At 45.6% G+C, this 18,310-nt stretch overlaps 1 protein-coding gene across 3 annotated transcripts in view; it reads right to left on the bottom strand.

Moving 5' to 3' along the window:
* Positions 1-18,310, bottom strand: part of GNG2 (G protein subunit gamma 2) — a 105,892-nt gene that overhangs the window by 51,935 nt on the left and 35,647 nt on the right. The window contains exon 1 of one of the 3 annotated variants that reach the window (XM_030562875.1): positions 8,297-8,333. The exons of the other annotated variants lie outside the window; for them this stretch is intronic. The gene's annotated coding sequence lies outside the window, so the exon portion shown is untranslated. Of the gene's footprint in view, positions 1-8,296; positions 8,334-18,310 lie in introns of those variants that run through there. 3 annotated transcript variants of the gene reach the window in all.

The following is an 18,310-nucleotide window of genomic DNA, read 5'->3' as shown; positions in this document are numbered from 1 at the left end:
ATCATATACTGAATATCTAGATGCCTTCATAGAAAGAACAAATATGTTTTACTGTACAATAAATTCACAAGTACACAGCTGGATCAGCTATCCCATTTTCCCCTCCCCCAGCGTCCCTGAAAAAGTCTTCGCTTGCTACATTGAAAGCAACCAGTTCCTATAACAGCAAAATAATTACAGCAATCTCTTTGTACAACTCCGAACCTCTGACCCTTAATTAATGGGAGCAGCCCAGAGCGCTTATTTTATGTTAATTAGCTGATCCTTTCTGGGGGGTTGTTTACAACATCTTGCTCTTAAATACTTGCTAGGCTCAAAGGATAGACGTTTGGCGAAGGTGTTCATTAAGAAAAATTAAAATGAATATGTTTTATGAAAAGAGCCACTTTATTGAAACTTGCAAAAGGAAACGGGTGTTCTTCATTATGTAAAGACCCAGGGCTAGTTCTGCGACACTGACACTGCTTCTCGGTGCAACAAACTCAAGGCAGGTCTACACGTGGAGTTGCACTGTTTTTAACTAAGTCGGTGCGACATCACACCTGCAGGCCAGGCCAACACATGCGAGGCTTTGCCGGTATCATTCTACCAGCACAGCACTCCTTGTGTGGACGCAGCTCATACCAGCAAAACTGCACTGGCAGAACACCGGGCTTTTGCAGGTCTAGATCATTCCTACCCACCCCCACAGCAAAGTCAGCGATACCAGCAAAGGTACAGTTCTGCTGGTATAACCAAGTCTACAACGGGGGCTTTCGCTGGCACAGCTACAGCAGTCACAAGCCACGGCCCATCACACCCCTGACCGACAAAGTATGCCAGCAAAAGTCTGTAGCGTAAACCTGGATGAAGTTAAAACGGTGCAACTCTGTATGGGAACTAAGCCTAAGGCTTGCGTGTCATCTTGGGGCACGGGAGCCGGCGTTTCCCCTCTCACAAGGATACAAATCACAAGTGCCTGCGGTCAAATTCTCTCATTCATTTCGAGAAGAGGACATGACTGACATCTGGGCCTCTTCTCTCTTGATTTCTGAGCCAGGGGCCAGTCCCAGGAGACTGGGACAGAGCAGAAAAGTGATGGATACAAAAGCAAAGTTCTTAATCCTGCGCCAGGCCTGCCCTTGTTTAGAACTCACGGAGGGCTCCCTATCCTGGCTGCCGCTCACCTGAGAAAGGGGGGAGGGATAGCTCAGTCGTTTGAGCATTGGCCCGCTAAACCCAGGGTTGGGAGTTCACTCCTTGAGGGGGCCATTTAGGGGTTTGGAGATGGGTCCTGCTTTGAGCAGGGGGTTGGACTAGATGATCTCTTGAGGTCCCTTCCAACCCTAATGATTCTCTGATTTCTCTTTTTCTTCCCTGGTAAGTGATGCTTCAAGCAAAATGGAACCCCCTAGTGTATCATGAATTGCACTAAATCACTGGTTCCCAAACTGGGGGGCCAGCCCCCTGGAGTGGTGTGAAGAAATTCTAAGGGGGCGTGGCCCTTGAGCTCCAGGCTGGGGAGGTTAGCCCCCAGCCCCTCCCCTCCTGCCCACCCTCCCTTGCAGCCAGGCAGGGAGCATGGCTTGCACTCACCCCCTCCCAGGCTTTCCAATAAGCCAGTCCTGCCACTCTGAGCGGCCTGGTAAGGGGGCGAGGAGTGCGGGAGGAGGGGAGGTTGGATAAGGGGCAGGAGGTACCGGAGGGCAGTCAGGGGGCAGGGAATGGTTGGATGGAGTGGAGGTTCTGGGGGGTTGGTCAGGAGACAGGGAGCAGAGGGTTTGGATAAGCATGGGAGTCGCAGGGGGCCTGTCAGGGGGTTGGGGTGTGGATAGGGGTCAGGGCAGTCAGGAGGGATTGGATAGGGGGTGGGGTTCCGGTGGGGGGCAGTCAGGGGACAGGGAGCAGTTGGATAGAGCTGAGGTTCGGGGGGGGCACGGTCAGGAGACAAGGAGCGGGGAGGTTAGATAGGGGGTGGGGTCCTGGGGAAGCAGTTAGGGGCGGGGGATCCCAGGACAAGGCGGTCAGGGGTACAAGGATCGGGGGGGTTGGATAGGGGGTGGGGTCCCAGGAGGGGTCAGGGGACAAGGAGCAGGGAGGGTTGGATAGGGCATGGGGTCCTGGGGGAGCGGTTAGGGGCGGGGGATCCCAGGACAGGGCGGTCAGGGTTACAAGGATCGGTGGAGGTTGGATGATGACAAAGGAGAGGTGGGGGACATGAGGGTTTCTTGAAAAGTAAAAAGGGGGCGTGATGCCAAAAAGTTTGGGAACCACTGCACTAAACATACAACTGTTAAGCAGACAGACACTCTTATGCCACTCAGATACCTCAGATCTGGTGAGCAAAGGTTATTTTCCATATCTAACCGAGAACTGGCAGCTTGATCATTAACCCTGTTTATCAACAAGTTGATCCATGGCAGATGCTCTTTGAAAGGGCTGTAAACATTTCCCTCCACAATCGCCCGCTGCTGGACTCATTTCTTCTGTTCGCATCTTTTCTTTTACCACATCAATGAAAATCAAAAACAAACAAACATTCTCTTTCTGCTCCTAGGTGAGGCGTTTTGCATTTCCCTTTTGCAGCGCGTCAGTTACACATTGTATCACATCTTTCTTTTTCCCTAACGGAGTTTTGTCGTCTCTCAGATGATACCACCCAACTTTCACCTACACCAGTGTCTCATTTTAAGTAACGTTCAAACAAAGCCTAATAAACCAGCGCAGCCTGTGGGAATCAATCCAACAAGTTACATCAGAAAAGAAACAACCCTGTTTGCAGTCCCATTAGTTGAAGGTCTCAGAGGAGTTCTCTTAGACTGTTTTAATTAGGTATCCATCACACAAATGAATTAATTAATTAGTGATAAGCACCTGAAGCAAATTACTCATAAGAATCTATTTTAAGCTTCAAATACACCTAACAGGTCACACTCCACTACTAAATCAAAGCAGAACAAAGCTTCAGTGTCTCAGGCCTGGTTTACACTAGAAAATTAAGTCGGCTTAACTACATTGCTCAGGGGTGTGAAAAATCCACGCTGCAGTTTGGTCACCTCTGCTCTGTACTCTTCGGGTGTCTACATTTTAAAACAGATACTGAAAAATTAGAGGAGGCAGAAAAGAGCCAGAAAAACAACACGAGGGGGCTGGAGAAAATCCCCTATAACCTGATGCCAGTGCACACAGACCTTCATGGGGAGAAAATATCAGTTACTAAAAGGCTCTTTAATCTAGCAGAGAAAGGCAGAAAGAACAATGGGTGGGAAGCTGCAGCCAAATTCAAATCAGAAACAAGGCCCAGATATTTAATGGTTAATCACCTTCACCACTGGAACAAACTCCCAAGGGAAGTGATGGATTCTCCATCTCTCGATGTTTTCAGATCACCCCTGGATGCCAAACACAGATCACTGGGCTCAATCTAGGGGTAACTGGATGAAATGTAACAGCCTGTGATACAGAGGAGGGACTGCAACCTCACAGTCCCTTTTGGCCTTAGAATCTATGCATAGGCAGTCATGCTATTTTATTTTATTCTACACAGGTTCTTATTCAGCCCTCATCACTGGAGTATCCAAGCACCTGGCAGACGTGCATTAAGCGACGTGACTAACATCTGTCATGCGCGGTTTGTTCGTTTTCTCATCCATTATCTGATGATCATAATGGTCCCAGAGTTGACCATAAAAGTCACTGAGTTTATGAAACCAAGGCACTTCTGGCCACATTAGTTAAAAGAACATGCTTCCTGGAATTAATCAGTACATTGTTTAATCAATACCTTGAGGTTAAAATGCTTGGTGCACTAACCGAGACAGAGCGTTCCGTGTTTTAATCCGAGGACAGGCTCTCTTAGGAGTGAGAGTTATCACAGCACTGTGATGCATAATGCAGTCTCTGGTCGGTGAAAAGGCAGAACAGAGAGCACAAAACAAAGTCATGGTTCCTCCCCCCTCACCTGCTAAGACAAACAGAAAGTGGCACATTCCTATAATCACTTTCTGTTCAGTATCTGAAGGCCTTGCCTCAAATGCGTTAGTCACTGTCACAATTTGCCAAACTGAGCCATCTCCACCCACACTGAACATGATCCCAGCCCTCTAATTCAGAATCAAAGCTCCGGGAGCAGCACACATGCACTAACTCCAGTTCGGAGGACGGCATTGCTGGGAAGAATAAATATGGGCAGAGGGAAAGCAGCTTTTCCCTGCTTCTCACACTGGCCTTGGATATAGAAGGCAGAGCAATACCGATGAGAATAGGCAAGAAAAGGGCTGCACCAAAGGCAGAAGGGGCAATTCCCCATCTATTTTAACTCTCTTCCCAACTGCAGATTCTCCTAAGCATCACACAGATGCCTCATTCCTACATGGAGAAAGATCATTAGGGGCCACAATGGGATTGACTGGGAACCCCCACTGCAGTCCTCCTGGAAAATGGGAAGGTCATCCACATACATGTTTTTCTGGTGGCCCCTGTGGGTCAGCCTCACAGGCGCTTTCTTCTTTCTGGGAGGGTGCTCCACCCCTACTGTCCTGAGGCTGTCCCTTCTCCTAAGGCCCCACCCTCACTCTACCTCTTCCTGCCCCCACTCTGTCCCCTGCCTTGCCCCTGCTCCCCAAGGCCTCGCCTTCACTCCACCTCTTCACGCCCCCACTCCCTCTTGCCTGCCATCAAACAGCTGATCAGCAGGGCCCGCTTTTTTTTTTTCCCCCATGGGTGTTCCAGCCCCAGAGCACCCACAGATTCGGCACTTATGGTCAGCATGTGACATTGCACTTCATAATGTGAATATGATGTAACTGGAATATGCTTTATGCAAAAGGTCTCTTCTAAGGTATCATAACAAAGGTTATAACCTACTGAATATCTTCCTCTTGTATGCATGTATCACCTTTGTATCTGAAGCTAGAAATACGACATACAACTCTGAGGTCCTATTGTAATTATGCAAAGTGTGGGCCATTAATGGTGGTTTAGAATCTTGATGGTGCCCACTGACTAGGACAATTGGTTGTAAATTATTTTTTTACCTGCAAGCCTTCCTGTGTACTGTGCACCAGCCCGTGGGTAATAAAGAATGAGGTCTCACAGAACATGTGACCAGTCACATGATACAGGAATCCATCTTAAATTTGGTACTTTTCCATTTACAAGGAAGGGTGGGGACCCAGAGAGACAAAAGATTCCTGCCTTGTGCCAAAGCTATAAAAGGGGGTGAAGCAGGACAAAGAGGGTCCCAGTCATGAGAAAGCTCCTGCTTTTCACCTATGATGCCAGCTAGAACTAACAAGGACTGTACCAGGGGAAAGGGTTGGGCCCAGTCTAGGAAGGAGTCTAGTCTGTGAAATAAGCTTATTGGAACATCTCTGAGGATGAGATTTAACTGTAATCAGTTTCTTAATGTACTAGGCTTAGACTTGTGTGTTTTGTTTTATTTTGCTTGGTAACTTACTTTGTTCTGTCTGTTATTACTTGGAACCACTTAAATAAGACTTTTTACACTTAATAAAATCACTTTTGTTTATTGATAAACCCAGAGTAAGTGATTAATACCTGGGGGAATCATACAGCTGTGCATCTCTCTCTATCCATGTTATAGAGGGTGGACAATTGATGAGTTTACCCTGTATAAGCTTTATACAGAGTAAAACGGATTTATTTGGGGTTTGGATCACATTGGGAACTGTGTGTCTGGGTGCTGGAAATAGGTGACCTGCTGAGTGGTTTTCACTTAAAGCCTGCAGCTTTGGGGGTGTGGTCCAGCCCCTGAGTCTGGGTTGCAGCAGGCTAGAGCGTCTGGCTCAACAAGACAGGGTTCTGGAGTCCCAAGCTGGCAGGGAAAACGGGCTCAGAGATAATCTCAGCATGTCAGGTGACAGTCCCAAGAGGGAGTCTCTGGGACCGAACCCGTCACACAGCACCATTCAAGGCAGGTACCTGCTAGAAAAATAAAATAAAATAAAAATCCTTGGCCGTTAAACATAATCCAGTTTACTCATCGGTCTGGTGGTAAAGAAACAGCAGTAAGCATGAGGGGGTGTTTGTTAATGCCTCCGAGAATTAAGTGGCTTTGATCTGATGTCATTATCACTGGGAGCTAAAGGCACATATCTACTGAACTGTATCATTTCAGGATATAGTGCGCCTCTGTCCACATCTAAACTACATAACCCACAATCCAATGTAAACAACAGTAAAACTGCAACTTATGCAAGACGCCGGTAATATTACAGTTAGAGCTACACAGATAACTGATATTTCGGTTCAGTGATCATACAATAAATAAATACAATTCATTTCAGATTGAGTGGAAATTAAATGTTTTTGAAATTTTCAGCTAACTGGAAAAGAAAATTTCATTCTGAATCAAACTGTTTAGCTTTCAAACTTTTAAAAAACTTTAAAAATAAAACTGAAGTCAATTTCAAAACAAAAAGTCACTTAGAATAAAAGATGTCAAAAGGTTTTGATTTTTTCTGATTATTTTTAAAGCTCCCCCTCCCCACCAGAAACAATTGGGTGACTTCAACAGAAGTTTATGAAATGTTCCCATCGACCCCAATCAGCATGTTTTGGTGAAAAAGGTTCAGTCAAATGTCTCCCAACTCTAGTCACAGTTCTAGGGAGAGACAAAGCCCCAGGTTCACATTTCAACCTCATTCTGCCTGCCATGCCAAGAGCAGATGAGTACTGCTCTTTCCCCCAATTGTCTAACCAATTATGTTCAAACATGAACGTTCTTACCCTGCAGTTGACTGGATGGGCAGAGCTTAAATGAGCAAAATGTTCTGTATATTTCATGGGACTGATTTTACAGCCAATTATTGGTGATTCACGGGTCACTGACACAAAATGAACTGTATTATATGAAATGGGAAATGACTGCCTAGGAAGGAATACAACAGTGTAGCTGTAGCTGTGTCAGTCCCAGGATATTAGCGAGATAAGCCGGGTGGGGCCATATCCTCCGTGTAGCTCGAAAGCTTGTCCCTCTCACCAACAGAAGTTGGTCCAGTAAGAGATTACTTCACCCACGTCGTCTCTCTAGGAAGGAGTCCTGCAGTAAAGGATCTGGGCATCACAGTGGATTACAAACTAAATATGAGTCAACAGTGTAATACTGTTGCAAAAAAAACAAACATCATTCTGGGTTGTATCAGCAGGGGTGTTGTGATCAAGACATGAGAAGCAATTCTTCCGCTTTACTCAGCGCTGATAAGGCCTCAGCTAGAGTCCTGTGTTCAGTTGTGGGTGCCACACTTCGGGCAAGATATGGACAAATTGGAGAAAGGCCAGAGAAGAGCAACAAAATGATAGCGTCTAGAAAACATGAAAATATTGGGGTTTAGTCTGGAGAATAAAAGACTGAGGGGGGACATGAAGACACACTTCAAGTACATAAAAGGTTGTTATAAAGAGGAGTGTGATAAATTATTCTTCTTATCCATGGTGAACAGCACGAGAAGCAATGGGCTTAAACTGCAGCAAGGGATGTTTAGGTTAGATGTCAGGAAAAACTTCCTAACAATAAGGGTGGTTAAGCACTGGAACAAATTGCCTAGGGAGGTTGTGGAATCTACGTCATTGGAGATTTTTAAGAGCAGGTTAGACAAACACCTGTCAGGGACGGTCTAGATAATACTTCATCCTGCCTCAGTGCAAGGGACTGGACTAATGACCTATTGAGGTCCCTTTTAGTCCTGAATGACCTACTGAGCATCCTTCTAGTCCTAAATGTCCATGCTTCTATGATGGATGTATGGGTTTTTTGGAGGAGGGGGAAAAGATGTAAATAAAAATGCTAATCAGGATAGTTTGTCAATGATCTAGATCAGGCAGAACTCATATTATCCTGACCTCCTGTTGTTATTCTGTATTCATATTACAGAAGTGCCTAGAACCCATCCAAACATCAGGATCTCACTGTAGTAGGTGCAGTACAGACGACAGTCCCTGTCCCAGAAAGTTCTCAATCCAGGTGTCGGTCAAGAAGATCCTGCACAGATTTCAAAAGACACTGCCCAGCATCCACACGGTCTAGCTCTTTGCAAGGACAGTTGTCCAGCCACCCCTCAGGGCCAGGAAGGCAAAAGCTATTTAACCCCATGCCGGCATGTGAGAAGTTAACTGAAAGCACAATGGAACCGAGTTAACGTTTCCGGTTGTACTTACCAGGAACAGTCACTGCTGGAGGGCAGCCAGCAGCAGGAGGTGAAGGTTTGGGGAGCAGAACACGGTGGGGGCCTCGGGGAGGAAGGGATGCAAGAGGGAAGGGAGCAGGGGAAAGGAGTGGATCGGGAGCGGAACACACCTGAGCCTCGGGAAGGGGTCCATGTCTGTGGCTGCCCCTAGAAAAGAAAGTAAGAAGAAAGAAAAGGAGAAAGAAATGCAGCAAGAGAAAGGAGAGAGACTAAGGGTAGGTCTACACTGCAATGTAAGCCCAGGGTTAGTGAGACTCAAGTCAGCTCACCCGTGCTAGGGAACCCTGGACGCGAGCGTCCACGCTGTATTTTAACCCTAGGTTAAGAACTTTCTGACCCAGGCTCGAAGCCATGCTCTGGCATCCGCACTGCGGTGTGCACACCCGAGTCAAAGTACCCATATCTCAGAGTCCCTAGCACCTAGCCCCCCGCCAAAATGTGGACGCTCTAGCCCCTAGGAACATGGTGCACTGTGGGAAAACTTTACTGCCCACCCTGCATGTTACCAGGAAGCAGCTCGCTTTGCAAAAGGCTTCATCAGTTCGGTCTCCATTGCAAGATCTCGACTAGTGTGCTTGCTGATCGGTGACCAAAAGAGAATGATGGGTTAACGCTGACCTGAGCTGCGGCTGTTTACCAAGAAGGTGCAGGATCGTTACAGTGGATTGCAGATTGTTGGGAGAGAGAAAGAGAGACTAAGGAAGTTGTTCTTCAGAATTGTGGGACACTCCCAGATGTCTCCTGGGACCTGAGTCAAGCCAGGCAGCATCTACACTGGGAAGCAATAGGGCTCGGACCCTGGGTCCTGGTTTGACTCAAGCTCAGACCCTCCAGCTGTGCAAGGTCCTGGGACCCTGGGATATATGATAGAGGTATATAAAATCATGAGTGGTGTGTAGAAAGTGAATAAGGAAAAGTTATTTACTTGTTTTCATAATATCAGAACTAGGGGCCACCAAATAAAATTAATGGGCAACAGGTTTAAAATAAATAAAAGGAAGTTCTTCTTCATGCAGCGCTCAGTCAACCTGTGGAACTCCTTGCCTGAGGAGGTTGTGAAGGCTAGGACTATAACAGGGTTTAAAAGAGAACTAGATAAATTCATGGAGGTTAAGTCCATTAATGGCTATTAGCCAGGATGGGTAAGGAAGGGTGTGCCTAGCCTCTGTTTGTCACAGGGTGGAGATGGATGGCAGTAGAGAGATCACTTGATCATTACCGGTTAGGTTCACTCCCTCTGGGGCACCCGGCATTGGCCACTGTCAGTAGACAGGATACTTTACTGGGCGGGATGGACCTTTGGTCTGACCCAGTGTGGCCGTTCTTATGATCTCATGACCCTGGGTCTGAGTCCTGGGTTAGCCCAGCTGCAGTGTAGACACAAAGGGGGTTAGCCTTGCAGCATGAGCCCAGGCTCAGTGTAGACATACCCTAAGATTATACACTGCTGGTTTCACTGTAGTGTTCTAGCAGCCCCAAGCAGCATTGCTAATGCCAAGGAAAGATCATATTTAGCCTTTCAAAAAACATGGTTGCAAAGGGCACTGACGGTTTGATTTTCCTAATACCCTGCAGGTAACATGCTGGAAGAGTTGTAAGACTTAGAAGAGGGGGCATTTGCCTCAGGCTACCCCCCCCCCCCAGATCTACCTTTTATATTTTTTTAAGAAGTTACTTCCCTTTGTAGGCTCCCGGCGCAGCAAGCCGATTTTGGGAGGGCTAGGTAGAGAGAAGTAGGTTGCTCACACATGCCTCCCTGCTAATTCTCTGTGGGTGGGGTGACCCATATTATGGCAATTAAATTTCACTTCTGAGCCCCCCGGCTGTGTTCTCTCTCAGCGAAAGCCTTTTAGTTTAACGAAGAACCAGCTTATGGTGGCAGTTGGTGCACCTTGGGTCTTTCCTAATGCAATTAAAAGAACTGGGTGCTCACGCCTGCTGCAATTCTCATAGGCCCAGCCCACCAAATTGGGACAAGCAACTTTTAGCTGCATGAAGTGTCTAGAAGGGCTCAGGCCTGGTCCATACTTAGGATTAACACCAATTCAGCCATCAGCAGCCAGCAATCAGCACCGCTGCACCAGTGCTAAGCCCAAGCACAGACAAGGAAAACAGCGATGTGCATTGGTTGAGCTAATCCCGATTTCAAACCCAGGACCCATTCAGACAGTGCACAACCACCACTTTCTTCGCCTAGGCCAGGGCTTGCAGTAGTGCAGCTACGCCAGTCACTGGCCATCAAAGGATGAAACACGGATCCAGGCAAGGCCTAGGCTGCTCTGTCAACCACATGCTCCTTCGCACGCTACACACCAAGCTCTCTGCCCATTCAGGCCCGGCAAGCTGTGCTCGTAACCCCCTCAGACAGTGGTTTGTTGGGTAACAGCCTGGTGGTTGGGGTGGTGGAGGGAGTCCTGTGGCACTCCCTCCCCTCCTGGCAGCAGCGCTCTCATGAGAAAGGCACCTCTGCGGCAGTGACCGTTAAGCAGCAGGAGACAGTCCAAGTGGGAAACAGTGAAGATTTTCCCTGTGCCAGGCTCAAAGGAGTAGCTTACCAGGACCTACTTTCCAATTCATACATAGAGGCAGATCATGCATGTGTCTTAAATCAACACTTTATCTATCTGCTTCCACTAGGCTAGGCAGCCCCAAAACCAGGGCCTGCTGCTCCCCTTCCACGTCAGCTCCACGTGCTATCTAGAACATGCTGTACAGCATATTGAACAGGTCGGTCCATTCTCATTAAACATCCCAGGGCAGGACTCTTGAAGTCCTTAACAACAGGACAGGATCACAAAGCATCAAAAGGCTGATGGGGGGGAATTTCCATCCTCCCCGCCCCCCATCTCAGCTTGGCCTCTCATGCTGCAGCCACGGTACAATCTCCTTTCATTGTCCCGCTCCGTAGCGATGAATCCCTTTTCTGTGCCACTCTTGGAAAGCAGCCTCTGTGTTCTCATTAGACAGCTCAGTTTTAAAACTTCCCCTGCTGCTGTCTTGGACAAACATGCAGGACTTGGCTGATCGAGAGCGGAATGACTTAGGAGGTGGGCAAAATATAACCAGCTGGAGCATGTGGTTTGCAGGCTAGTGTGACCCATTGTTAGCGAGACGAACAGCAACTAAAGTAGTTCCACCTCTACCGTTACGCTCTGTGCTTAATTTGTAATGAAAGAGGGGCCGGGGCTCAAGCAATGTTTTTACATTTATAACTGATGCAGCAAGCCCAGAGGGGCCGGGGCCAGGGCCGGCTTTAAGCCCATTCACCTGATTCCCCAGAAATCAGGCCTTGTGCCGAAGAGGGCCCCGTGCCTGCGCCTAAGGGGGCCCCGCTCCAGGGGGGGTTGACGGCATTTCAGTGACGGGGGTCCACTCCTCTGAGGGTCTTCAGTAGCATTTCGGTGGGGGGGGGTCCTTCGGTGCCGTGGAAAACCCAGAGCGGGGCCCCCTTCCAATCAGGCCCTGTGGATCATAAAGCTGGCCCTGGCCAGGGCTGTGAACTGCCGAGCCCAGAGAGTCCGGGGCTCAGCCCTGGCCCAAATGAAGCAATGAGTACGCTGTATGTTGCATTCTAGTTACAATGTGGAGCTCGTGCCATACAGAAGCAGTCGTATGGGTGTCAAACCTTAGTCCCAGATTTGGACCTTAGCGTCCAAAATATGGGGGTTAGCATGAAAACCTCCAAGCTTAGTTACCAGCTTGGACCTGGTACTTGCTGCCACCACCCAAAAAATTAAGAGTGTTTTGGGGCACTCTGGTCCCCCTGAAAAACCTTCCCTGGGGACCCCAAGACCCAAATCCCTTGAGTCTCACAACAAAGGGAAATAATCCTTTTTCCCTTCCCCCCTCCAGGTGCTCCTGGAGAGATACACAGAAGCAACCTCGGTGAATCTAAGCAGAAGGAGTCCACCCTCTGTAATTCCAGTCCTGGAAACAAAAGCACTTTCCTCTTCACCAATTCCCTGGTGAGCTGCAGACCCAATTCCCTGAAGTTCCCCTAAAGAAAAACTCCAACAGGTCTTAAAAGAAAGCTTTATATAAAAAGAAAGAAAATACATACAAATGGTCTCTCTGTATTAAGGTGACAAATACAGGGTCAATTGCTTAAAAGAAATATGAATAAACAGCCTTATTCAAAAAGAATACAATTCACAGCACTCCAGCAACTATAGACATGTAAATATCAAAGAAAAGAAATCATATAACTCACTATTTGATCTCTTTGTCCTTACAACTTGGAAACAGAAGATTAGAAAACAGAAATCACTTCTCAAAGCTGAGAGAAAAGCAGGCAGACAGACAAAGACTGAGACACAAACTTCCCTCCACCCCGAGTTGAAAAAAAATCCTGTTTCCTGATTGGTCCTCTGGTCAGGTGCTTCAGGTGAAAAAGACATTAACCCTTAGCTATCTGTTTATGACAATGGGCTGCCTAGCCTTTGATTTAATTGCCCAGCACTGCCTCTGAAGAGACACTGAATCTGTCCCTGGCTCAGACACCCAGATTCACAGAAGGCTGTCATGGAATTCTCCTCTCTCAGCCAACTCAGAAGCAGGTTTTGTTACAATCTTCTTGCCAGCTGGCAGCTTACCTGATGACACCCCATCTCCTTTTCCCATTATTCATAGCTGTAACTCTGCCACAGGTACCACCTACCCTGGTGGTCAATGGCAAGCCCTCCAGCCATCCTTCATAAACTCCTTTTTTGCTTCATCATATGCCACTAAGCGACACTGTTCTTACAGGGCTGCATCACAATCACTGGCTGCCCGGGAGGCATGGTCCTTGGGCAGTCTTGCGTTGTATGGCTATGTTATGCACATCAGGTCCTGCCCAGCCTTGGACGCACCAACACTGCACTTGGTTTAGGTTGCACTGACCCAGGGTTTTGATGACCATTTCATAGGTGTCCTTTACAGAGAGATGTGTACTTCAGTGCCAGTTTTATGCCAGCCATGGAATAGCACCCCAAACTCTAACCTTATACGCAAAACCTGTTAAGGGAATATCCATTAATTCACCCCTGCAGGCAACAGAGGTCGGGTAACGTACTATCGGGCCACATTCAGGACGAAACCATGACACCATTTCAGTTCCACTTACTGCGTATCAAATAGGAGTGACACACTCATTGGAGGGCTGGGGAGTGGGGGAGGTTTAAAAGATTTACAATTCACTTACAAGTCTTTGCTCCAGGTTGAAGCTCAACATTTAAGCTTTCATCTTAGTTATTTTGACTTTTCACTGAGCAGTGATTTCCCCCTCCCCACCCACAAGTCTCATAAAAGATGGTGTGAATCTCATAGTTCCTAAAAAGAGAGTCTGACAGCACTGTTGGACAGCTCAGGCTTCCTCAGACGGCGGCGCCAGTACACTGCGTGGTAATCTGCAACACCCTGGTTATGCCTCTGCTAGACATTTCCTCAGCCACAAACTCAGTTGTGATGACAGGTGCTGTAACGGGGTGAAATACCTCCGAAGGACAAAGCAAGTTCTTCTGCTCTGACATCAAACCAGGTCTCCAGAGAGAAGATAACCGCCCCACCGCACCATCTGATCAACTGTACATTATTTTAATGCAGTGCCATCTAACCAACACTACATCATTTCCATGCTAGGCTTGGCAAGCCTATCAACTGACCGGTCAATTGTCTGCCTATTATTTGACCAAGGTCAAATACTGCCAAATACTCCAGGAAGAATGTCTTGATGTAGGTGGTAGCCTACCTTTTTTCACTGCATCATGGTGCTGTCAGCAAGTCTACTAAAACGTCTCAATCAATCACTGTACTTCATATAAAGTGGGGAAAAAATGAAAGTTGAACAACATGATTGGCTGCCATCTCCCAGAACAAACATTATCTATAGATCTTTATTTATACACCAGGCCAGCAACAGACTGGGTGCTTTACAAGGCTAAAACAAGCTCAAAGTCCCTGCTTTGAAGAGCACAGAACCTAAACTGACTAGACAAACATACAGAAATTAACTCAGAAGGGAGTGAGCGAAAGGTTCAGAGTCAGTAAATCTCCTCCTGCAACACAGAGAGAATAGATGCGCAGTCATTAACCTGCTTGCAGAGGTGGTCTGCTGACTACCAAGCATACGCACATTTAAAAATGGCTTTTTTCTTTTATAGTTGCAATGTTTGTTTTATTGCTATTTAATTTGGTTTTTCTTTCCTTTTGTAACTGTTCTGTCTTGAAGAACACTCACATTTAAATGCCAAACACACACTGCGAAAAAAGGTAATAATAATAATAATAATCCTTTCATTTTTTAGAACTTCATTTCATGGGGTTTTGCATTTTGCTGAGTTAAAATAACTCAGTTAAGTTATTTGTTGGTTTTTTTTAATTAGGCAGAACTGTCCATCCTTAGGCTAAGCATATCGGCGACCATAAAGTCTTACTCTTTTGTTACTGTTCTAACAAATTAGTGTTTTAAAAATATTTGACCATTTTTGACATTATTTGACAACAACATTTTATCAGTGTTTGGCCCATCAATTGACTAGTTATTTTCAGGGCTTTGGAGCGGAGCGCGGAGCTGCAGGTTTTTGCCTGGAGCTAGGGAGCAGAGCTGGAGCACAGCTTCAAAGCCCTGGTTATTTTTGGACTAGTCAAATGCCCAGCTCCATTCCATACAAAATGTATATAGGTCTGTATGCTGTAACAGTCCTCATTACAGACCGATGTGGTATTAAATAAGAATTTAAAAAGCTAAAACTAAAATGGATCTATCAGAACAATAATCTATACATGCTTATGTGAGCCATTTTGCTATATACACCACTACCTCGATATAACGCCACCCGATATAACACAAATTCGGATATAACATGGTAAAGCAGTGCTCCAAGGGCTGCCACTCTGGTGGATCAAAGCAAGTTCAACATAAGACGGTTTCACCAGGGCCGGCTCCAGGCACCAGCTTATCAAGAAGGAGCTTAGGGCGGCAACTCTGGAGCAGGGCGGCACTTTCAGGTATTCGGTGACAATTCAGTGGAGGGTCCCTCACTCCCACTCCGAGCTAAGGACTTCCCGCTGAATTGCCGCAGAGCGCGATTGCGGCTTTTATTTATTTATTTTTTTTGGCTGCTTGGGGTGCAAACCCCCTGGAGCTGGCCTTGGTTTCACCTGTAACGCGGTAAGATTTTTTGGCTCCCAAGGAGAGCGTTATATCCAGGTAGAGGTGTATATACACACACACACCGGACCCTCGCTAGAACGCGTCTCTATATAGCACGAAATCACATATTACGCGGTCACAGCCATGGATCCCAAATTTAATTACTTCAATTGCAATTCATTTTACCACGATCCCCGCTATAACGCGGGTCTTGTAGATCAAAGATAATTTCTTTATCTAAGGCCAAAACCAACCAACCTTAGGTAACTTTAAAGTGCAGATCAAGTATTTTTCCATACTTTTTATAACAAGTTATTCCAGACCCACAAACAGTTATTTAGAATAACCTAGTGGAAGTACATTAAAGCCTATAGTGGTTGATTTTATTTTAAAAAATAAAAATTGGATATTTAAAAATGGGATATTTTTTATTGTTATTTAAACTGCAACAACTTTTTCATTTTAAAAATAAACTGGTTTAAAATGAAATCTGAATTTAATACAACATATGTTAAGGCCCAAACATTATAATCTTTTAAAACATTTTAAATAAAAACTAACTATGCTGAATCCATGAGGCTCTATCAAAAACATGGAGTTAAAGGCTGCTTTTCTATATAAAGACAAATTGAGGTCAAGCTTTGTAAATATGGCAAAAAAAGTCACGTACTGTATTAAGGGCTTGATCCTATGGGGGACTCAGAGGCTGTACTATGGGTACAGGATTGTTCAATAAACATAAATTTTATATGCTGTTTTGTGTGTTTAATTAAATTCCTTCTACCATGTTACTGCAGCTTGACACAAATTATGACAAAAAGTTAATTATCTCGTTAACAAGCAACATATCATTCACTATTTTCCAACACTCTAAAAATGTACAATTAATAAGAAAACATCAAGCTATATAAATAATAAATAATAATAATAATAAACACTAATAACTGTATTAGGTAGCAAAAAGATTTACCAAATCTAATGTCAAGGCTCTATTTAGTTGTAAATCACCATGTTTTAATGGTTATATAAACCAATGGGAATGCATCTTTCTTAGAAAATAACTGAAGTACAAATGGAAAAGTTGATAAAAATCGAAGATTTAAATTGAGGCTTTCCACTTGGTGATTTAAATCAATCTACCCTGGGTAGTTCCTCCCCGCATAGTTCCTGCTGAGTTGATGACAGTGAATTTAACTCTAAGAGTGTTGCTTAGAGAGTTAATTAACTGATTAAAGAAACAGAAGGTGATATTAAGAGGAACAGAAAATGGGTTAATACGATTCGCTATGCGGAGGACAAAGTGCTGTTGGCCGATTCAGAAGAAGGGTCTGATGAACTTAGTGGAGATTATATATAAACATGGCAAAGAATATGGTCCAGAGCTAAACGTGGATGAGACAAAACCTATTGTGGTGTTCGCAAGGATCTGGGGAAGACAGGCAAGGTTCCAGTGAATGACACAGCCATACAGCAAGTGAGAAATAATTTCTCCTTAGGAGACATCAGATACTGAAGTCAGCACCAGAATAGCAAGAGCAAAGGAGATATTCTGGAAGAATAAACATCTGATGACAAGGAACATAAATCTAAATTCTGAGTCTTAAAAACTTACATTTGGTCTGTGTGAAATTATGGCTGCGAAACATGGGACATTCAAACAATCAATAAAAAACCCACAATCCTTCAAATTATGGTGTTATAGAATAATTCTGAGAATACTATGGTAGACTGCATAACCAAGGAAAAAGTATTAGAAATTATGGGATCTCTAGCAAAAGCTAGTCAGAGATTTTATGAAAAGGGCACATTTTAGGAGGTTCAGCGTGTGATACACGTCTATGGGCACCGGAAGGGAAAGTTGATGGCAGAAGAACACGAGGCAGATAAAAAAAGGATCTTGGATGGATGATGTTTTAGCCTGGGAGAATCAAAAGGATTATTCATCCACGAAGAGATTAGCAGATGACTGTACAGAATAGGCTGCCAAGGTTGCAAACCTCCAGTCATGGAGATGCCTCATCAGAATATTGCTTAGAACAAGCAAACAGTGTAAAATGACCTGGACTTCACAAACAGATGGGGGAGGAAAATATTTGAACATACCAGCCTCAACTCTGGCTACGTCTTCACTGCCTGCTGTATCGGCGGGTAGCAATCGATTGCTTGGGGATCGATATATCACGTCTCATCTAGATGCAATATATCGATCCCCGAACGTGCTTATATCGATTCCGGAGCTCCATCAACCCGAACGGAGTTGCGGAGTCGACATGGGGAGCCACGGACATCGATCCCGTGCCGTGAGGACGGTAATTCGATCTTAGATACTTCGACTTCAGCTACGTTATTCACGTAGCTGAAGTTGCGTATCTGAGATCAATTTTTCCCCATAGTGTAGACCAGCCCAATGTCTTTACAGTTGTGATACAAACCACAAGAGCAAAGAAACAAACATGTAAGGATAACATTCCGTATTTAAATCTCAATCCATAGTGCCTAATGACCAGCCTAGGATGGATTTGGAAATGTCAATTCACCTTTCTCTACGGACAATCAGCAAAGAGTCCTGTGGCACCTTATAGACTAACAGACGTTTTGGAGCATGAGCTTTCATGGGTGCATGCATCTGACGAAGTGGGAATTCACCCAAGAAAGCTCATGCTCCAATACGTCTGTTAGTCTATAAGGTGCCACAGGACTCTTTGCTGCTTTTACAGGACCAGACTAACACGGCTACTCCTCTGATACTCTACGGACAATGATGCAATTACCGTACTGTGTTTAAAGTTAGTTCACTCGAGGATCATGTCTTTCAGGCTGACGTTCAGTAGTCTATTAACACACAGCTTAGGTGCACTGTGGATCGCCCAGGAGTGCTGTCTGCCAGCTAAAATGGATATGAATGGACCAACAGAGTACAGCCTCCAGCATCTCAATGCCACGAGACTTGTCAATTTCATCTATTCTCACTCTCCCCGCCTCCCCCTCCATT

Source organism: Gopherus evgoodei, chromosome 4 (assembly GCF_007399415.2).
Source record: "Gopherus evgoodei ecotype Sinaloan lineage chromosome 4, rGopEvg1_v1.p, whole genome shotgun sequence".
In the NCBI taxonomy this organism is placed as follows: domain Eukaryota; kingdom Metazoa; phylum Chordata; order Testudines; family Testudinidae; genus Gopherus; species Gopherus evgoodei.
The sequence above is the reverse complement of the archived record's forward strand: the minus strand, read 5'-3'. Positions and strand labels throughout refer to the sequence as shown.